The following is a 7,007-nucleotide window of genomic DNA, read 5'->3' as shown; positions in this document are numbered from 1 at the left end:
TCTGAGGAAGGACGTTCATGCCATTGTGGGAGTGCAGCAAAGGTTCACCAGACTGATTTCCGGGATGGGAGGACTGACATATGAGGAGAGTTAGGATCGACTGGGTCTGTATTCACTTGTGTTTAGAAGAATGAGAGGGGACCTCAGAAACATTCTGACGGGACTGGGCAGTTTAGATGCACGAAGAATGTTCCCGATGTTGGGGAAGTCCAGAACCAATGGTCACAGTCTGAGGACAAGGGATAAGCCATTTAGGACCGAGATGAGGAGAAACTTCTTCACTTAGAGAGTTGTTGATGCCAGTTCATCAGATATATTCAAGAGGGAGCTGGATATGGCCCTTAAGTTAATGGGATCAAGGGATGTGAAGCGAAAGCTGTCAAGGGGTACTGAGGTGAATGACCAGCCATGATCTTATTGAATGTTGGTGCAGGCTCGAAGGGGCGAATGGTCCATTCCAGCAACCTTTTTCTATGTTTCTATGTTTCTATGTTTCAGGATGCATGCATCTAATGGCCCAGTGTGCTATGCCATTTCTTTTAACTGGGTGCTATTTATTGAATCTGTAACTTGCCCGGTTTGTATCTGATCCACATTGTGTCTCACCTGACCAATCATCCATCTCCCATAGGCATGACATGTGTCTCTTTTGCTGTCCTCGGCATCGTCCTCTCAATTCCTGCTTATTTAGATCGTTAATTGTTCGTGCATGGCCTTCCAATACGGATACACACTGTAGCATTTTTTTGGATGTTTTGGATCCAAACTGTGAAGATTCTATCCCAATCCTGGTCTGTTTCCTGATTAGTAAATCCGTTGTTCCCCTCAAACTATTTACACTTGCCTGGATCGCCTGTATATCTGGTGCACCTACTAGAGATGTCCCTGTACAGTTAATACGTCATTTGCTATAGACCTCCTCTTTCTTCCTTCTTTGTGTCTCAGCTGCTTGTGTTACTCCCTTGCTCCTGATGTGTCACTAGCAATTCTCAGGATTGTGTGTAGCAATCATGTTTACAATGCTTTAGTCTTGTGGCTAATTTTTTCTGGCTGTTCAATTTATGCTCACAGGTCACATTTCATGCTGGACATTGTCAAATAACAACATTACTTCTGTTCCAGGTTTAACTACCACGCATAACTACCACGCAATTTCCCAAGGTTCATTCCCCTGGTTTACAATATTCAGGTAACATTTTTTACACAATTTATTTAAAAACATTTTTACTGAGCTAGAATCTTTTTCATCAACTGTTTACACAAAGGAATATGGGGCGTACTTCCCCAGTAATTTTTCTTTAAACCAACATGCATTTTTTATCTTTTGCTTGACAAATCTATCCTTTGTGCATTTCCGAGCTCCAGAACATATCTTCCGAATAACTCCACAACTGGGTTTCTAAATTAGAATGTAATTCAATTCTAGGTTCATATTTTCTTAAAACTTCCCTCATACAGGACAACACTGCAAAGGGTTAAAAAAAACTTTCACTCTGTTTGAAAAAGTGGGTGGAGCCAAAACAGCAGACAGCTCCACCACTTTCTGAAGCAGGCTTTCAGACACGTGAAAAATTCATTAATTCCCACCTCAAATATTCCGCAGTCAAAAATCACACAATCACTTTCATTCATAGACAGACATTCACAAAATTCTCTCTTCATTCAACAAAGCTTATTGTTTGGCCGGCTCTAATTTCGGATCCATACTTCACTTAAGGTAGTCAGTAACAGTTTTTATTATGGTCTTCGGAAAAATATCTACTAAGCTAGTGTTCTGGCCCCCAATGAATCCATTATTTTCCTCTGCTCCTAATCATAACCCTGTTAGTGTGGGGATACAAATTTGGGGCAAATTCCTCTGTCCATTCCCTTCTGTCATCTATATCTATTTTTATACTTACATCCTCTTGTCTTTTGTCACTTTTTCATTCCATCTCACCTTCGGGTATCTTTCTATTCATCTTTCCGGCTGTTAAACTACTCTTTTTCGCTTCATCATATCCTGCCTTAACCATCTTCTTAACCTTTTCAGATTTATCTCTCAGAAAACCTTCTGGTGGTTTGTACCTCACCCCTCCAAATGCCTTCGCAAATTCCTTTGCCATTTCTTACACAGGGGCTTTTTCCCCAGTTCCCGTTTTACCATCTTTACTTAAGCGGAACTATTTACACCGAGGCTTTTACCCCGATATCCCATATACGTACTTATTCTCCCGACACATGTATTTACTTATTTTGTCCTGACGCACCCCTCAACTGGATTTACTGGCTGCATGGACTCTGCTTCAGATTCGTTGGATCTGGTTACTTTGCGAGGAGAATTTCTCAAGGTAATTCTCTACTCACTCGTTGTTAGGTTGGTGGGCTTTTTGAGTCTAATCTGCCCGTCCAGTAGATCCTGCTGACTGCGCCAAGTTGTTCGGGTTAACTTCAAACCACCACTCGGAGTCCGTTAGCCTTAAAGTAAATGCAGTTTTTATTAATAAAAGATACAAGCCAGCAGGTGAGCTATCCTTGAAGGAATGCTCAGAGAAACTGCCAGAGACATCTTATTTTATACAGTTTCAGATTATAGCATTACATAATTACGCAAGTTACAATTATTACGTGCTGATTGATTAATACATGATTATCTGGTAGGTTGCTTCCTCCAACATGGCCTATATATGTTTAATTGGTAATTCAGGATACATGTTGTTATGATTCTTTTTATTTAACTTGTATTTTGTTATAGAGTTCAAATCCTATGTTATCTGTGTCTGTGCCCAACTCCCAAGGCCTTTGGTCTATGAATTGGAACATCTGACCCTCTGTGGAAGGCATCTCACACGTGCTTTTCACAGTCTGAAAAACAGGCTGTGGGATCCATTTAAAAATCTGTTAATTCCATTTCAAAACATGCCAATTATTATTATTAATTTTAATTATGATTTGTGATCTGCCCTTTAAGTCGATTATGGGGTATCTTATCGAAGGCCTTTGGAAAATCTAGATAAATTACATCTACTACATTCCGTTAGTTTACGCTATCTGTTACTTCTTCGAAAAATTCAAAAAAATTGGTCAATTCAAGACTTTCCCTTTTATAATCCATGCTGACTATTCATTTTTGGTTTCTAGTTGTTCTTCCACTTTCTCCTTTAGTAGGGATTCCATTATTTTTCCTACCAACGATGTTAAGTTGACTGGGCTATAGTTCCTCAGACACGTTCCATCTCCCTTCTTAAAAATAGGTATTACATTAGGTATCTGCCAATCTTCCGGCACTGCACCTTATTCTAAAGAAATATTAAATATGTTTATTAATGCCTCTGCTATGTCTTCCCAAGATGTAATTCGTCAGAAGCAAGCATTTTATCCTTTTTCGGTTTGATTAGTTTAAATAATATTTTCCTTTTGTTCTTATTAAATGCAGTTATTTCATTTCTAATATCATCCGATGTCATGTCCACCTTTTTGTCTCCCTGATAAATACTGATGCAAAGTAATTGTTTAATATTTCTACCTATCTCTGCCTGTGGACAACCTTCTGAGCCACGTACCTTGGCATGTATTGTGGCTGTCCTCCACGCAATCTGTATCCTTATCGTTAAAGGGAACGAGTATATCTTACCTTTTGGACAGGAGCAGTGTCTCATTCTCAGCCTCTCCTCAGTTCTCGCTACATGGCACCCAACCAGCCACGGACTTTCCTGAACCTGCGCTTTTCTGTGGGGTGTGACTGTTTTCTGGATTAAACTTTCCAGAAATCACTTCTGCTGTGTGTTTCAGAATGTGTCGAACTCGCACTCCAGCCCAATTACCCTGAGCCAGAGAGAATAAAGCAGAGACATTTCCTGCAGATGTGGAAATTCTCTCCAAATTCCGTTTAATATCACTGTGCTGAACACACTGTGCATCAGCAGTTCGTGTTTATTCTTATCTTTGGAGCCACACACAAGTTGTCTCAGCTCCATGCCCATTGCTCGCAGTAATTAGCACATATTGAAGACTAACACTTACAGCTGACTGATAGTTAACTACCACTAACAGGCAGTTTCTGCTAACTACATTTGTTAAAGTTCTAAGTTCAATTCAAAACGTTAAACTAAATTTCCCTTCTTACAGCTAATACTCAGCCAGACTCACCCAGGACTTACCATTGAATCCCACTCGCTCCCCATTCCCAAGTTTAACATTCTCTTTGTGCCCTCCGTTTAAGATCAGGATGTGGTGATAAACTAAACTCTGGCCGAAAGGGGACGGGGTGGGGAAGGTTGCTGTGTAAATTTGCAGTCTACAGGCAGTCGGGCTGCTGACTCCACGAGCCCCCAGGGAAACCACAAGAAACAGGCTCAGACCAACGTGCAGCCGTGGCCACCAAATGACCTCTTTCTATGTTGCAGACGTTAAGTAACTCTATGTAAGGTGATGTGTGAAGGAGAAGGGATGTCTGAAATGCGATTGTGGGTCAACTACAGACCAGGGCTTGGTCAGAAGGGCAGGTCTGTGATGTCACAATGCTCAGGCACATTGTCATGGGGATTTCACCGCTGTATTACTTCACAGGTACAGCAATACCTAGCAACAAACTCGTTACCACCCTCTTTGAACAGTGTATATTATGGGCTATGTTTAGCAAGGAGAATTTACAGAGAGTGAGTAGGAGCTGAGTTCAATTTGCGGGGATCACTTCATCCTGCAGATCACTGCATTGTTCAGGCAGATTTACAAAGGAACGTTACAGTGGTGAATGTCACTGGGACATACTCCGTCTGCAGGAGACCCTTTAATCCCAAAGGTAGATTATCTGAAAGAAGGATTCGTCGCTATCAGCAGGCGCTGGGGCTGCTCAGGTTAAACCCCACTGGGAGAAAAACACAAGGAGCCTGTAAAAGGCTGAAAGCACTGAGCTTTGAGCCTTTGAAAGCCTCCCTCCCTGGCTGTTGTTTGGTCCCAGGCCATTTCCACCGTGGTTTCCCTGGGAGTGCTGGTACTGAGCGGCCCTTCCGCCCGTGGACGGTACAGTAACAGAGACACTTTCCCCACGCCTTTGGGTAACCACATCAGACCCGAGCCTGGCGGTCGGGAGCTTTATAAACCTGTCCCAGGCCGCACAAGAGGTCTTAGCGGGGTTAAAACCTGCAGGGGCCCAGCTGTACTGATCCCCGTGGACTTCCCCACCTCTATCATTTTTGTTAGTCGCTGAATCCGTGCGGTGAAAGATGAAAACAGGCCTCACTGTGCATGTATCACAGAGATGAGCGGATTGGGCAGAACACCCGCCCAACACATTGTGTGATTCTTATTATTTAATACATTTAAAAATTACAGTAAAGGGATATTTCACCACATTCTTTAACTCCTCTCTGAATTTCACAGCAAAAATACATGTGTTGATGCATCAACTCAGGAGCTGAAGCATAAATCCCAATTCCTGTATATAATCAGGTAGATATGCAGAAAGAAATTTTAACGAATACAATCGATGAACCACAGAAGAGCACAGAAACACTGCCCACAAGAGGATAAAATTGCCGGATATAACAAAGAGTAAAATGATGGATTTCCTTCGCATCTCCATCTCTGGGTCACTGGGACCCTCCCCACTAATGTGGGCCCGGAGTCGCCTACGAGCTCTGCTCGATACTAAAAGTGTTTGACAGTTAAAGCATTGAGCAGAAGAATCAGAACAAATGGAAAAACGGTGTAATAATATAATGAAGGAATTCAATTACTGCCCATGCTAGTGACGCATAGACATCCCATGTAACAAAACAAAACCAGGGATACATACCTCCAAACATAAACTACCAGAAAGTGTTCTTTGCACAGAACAGCGCACTCACTGTTCCCACAACCACAGTCACCGTTTTCTCGGTGCAATATTTGGGCTTGAGCTTCTGACAACAAATGGCTATACATCGATCAAAGGTAAAATCAACTGTGAACCAGACGGAACAGTCTGTGACTGCGTAAAGCAGGATGGCATGGATATTACATACTTTAATGGCCCACATGAACTCAAAAGCGGTTGAATAACGAATAGGAATCTGCCTGGATATCAGGTCGAGGATAACGACCAGTAGATCCACCGCTGCCATTGCCACCAGGTAACGGCTGACACACTTGGAGAGACCGCACCTTCGTCGAGACAGGATCATTATTGTCACTAAGTTCACTGCAGGGAAGAGAAAAACAGGGAATTTATATTTCAGATTGAGAGCAATAACAGCTGTCTCAAACAATTACGTGTGAAATGTGTCAGGATTAAATGAACCAGCCAATGGGACTTGTGGTGTGTGGGTCAGGACTGAAGAAATCATCGGATGGGACGTGTGCTGTTTGGCACAGGTACAGAAAGAATCAATGTATGGGACGTGTGGATGGTGGGACAGGAACTGAATGTACCAGTGGAAGGGATGTTTGGGTGTTGTGACAGGGAGTGAGTGAAGCGGTGGATCTTATGTGAGGGTGCTGGGTCATGACCGAAATAATTAATGGATTGGACTTTTGCCGGGTGGGTAAAGCGCTGAATGAGACTCTAATATAACGCCATATCCAAGTCAGAGGAAGCAATACTTCAGCACAAGAAGACGTGGAAGTGAGCCTTGCCCACGTCCCACCATAGCCTCAAGAAGTCCCTCAACTTCTCCATCGCCGTCATGCTCTGCGGGGCACCGGAGCGGTCCCTCGCCTCGAGGGTGCAGTTAAAATCTCCCCCGAGGACAATGCAGTCGCCGACGTCGACGGAGCCAAGAAGAGCAGACACCTCTTCAAAGAAGCGCGTTTGCTGCGGTCCGGGCTGAGGGGCGTACATGTTCACGAGATGGAGCTGCACGTCCCCCAGACGAACCGTGACGTGCAGCAAGCGGCCTGGCACGGGCTCCTCGACCCCCAAGATCTCCGGCTGAAAATGCGGGGCCAACAAGATGGCCACCCCACTAGAAGTGGCGGTGAGGTGGCTCATGCGGACCTCTCCTTGCCATTCCAGGAGCCACGTGGCTTCGTCTCCCGGAACGGTGTGG

This window comes from Pristiophorus japonicus, chromosome 23 (genome assembly GCF_044704955.1).
Source record: "Pristiophorus japonicus isolate sPriJap1 chromosome 23, sPriJap1.hap1, whole genome shotgun sequence".
Taxonomy (NCBI): Eukaryota; Metazoa; Chordata; class Chondrichthyes; family Pristiophoridae; genus Pristiophorus; species Pristiophorus japonicus.
Note: the sequence above shows the minus strand (reverse complement) of the source record.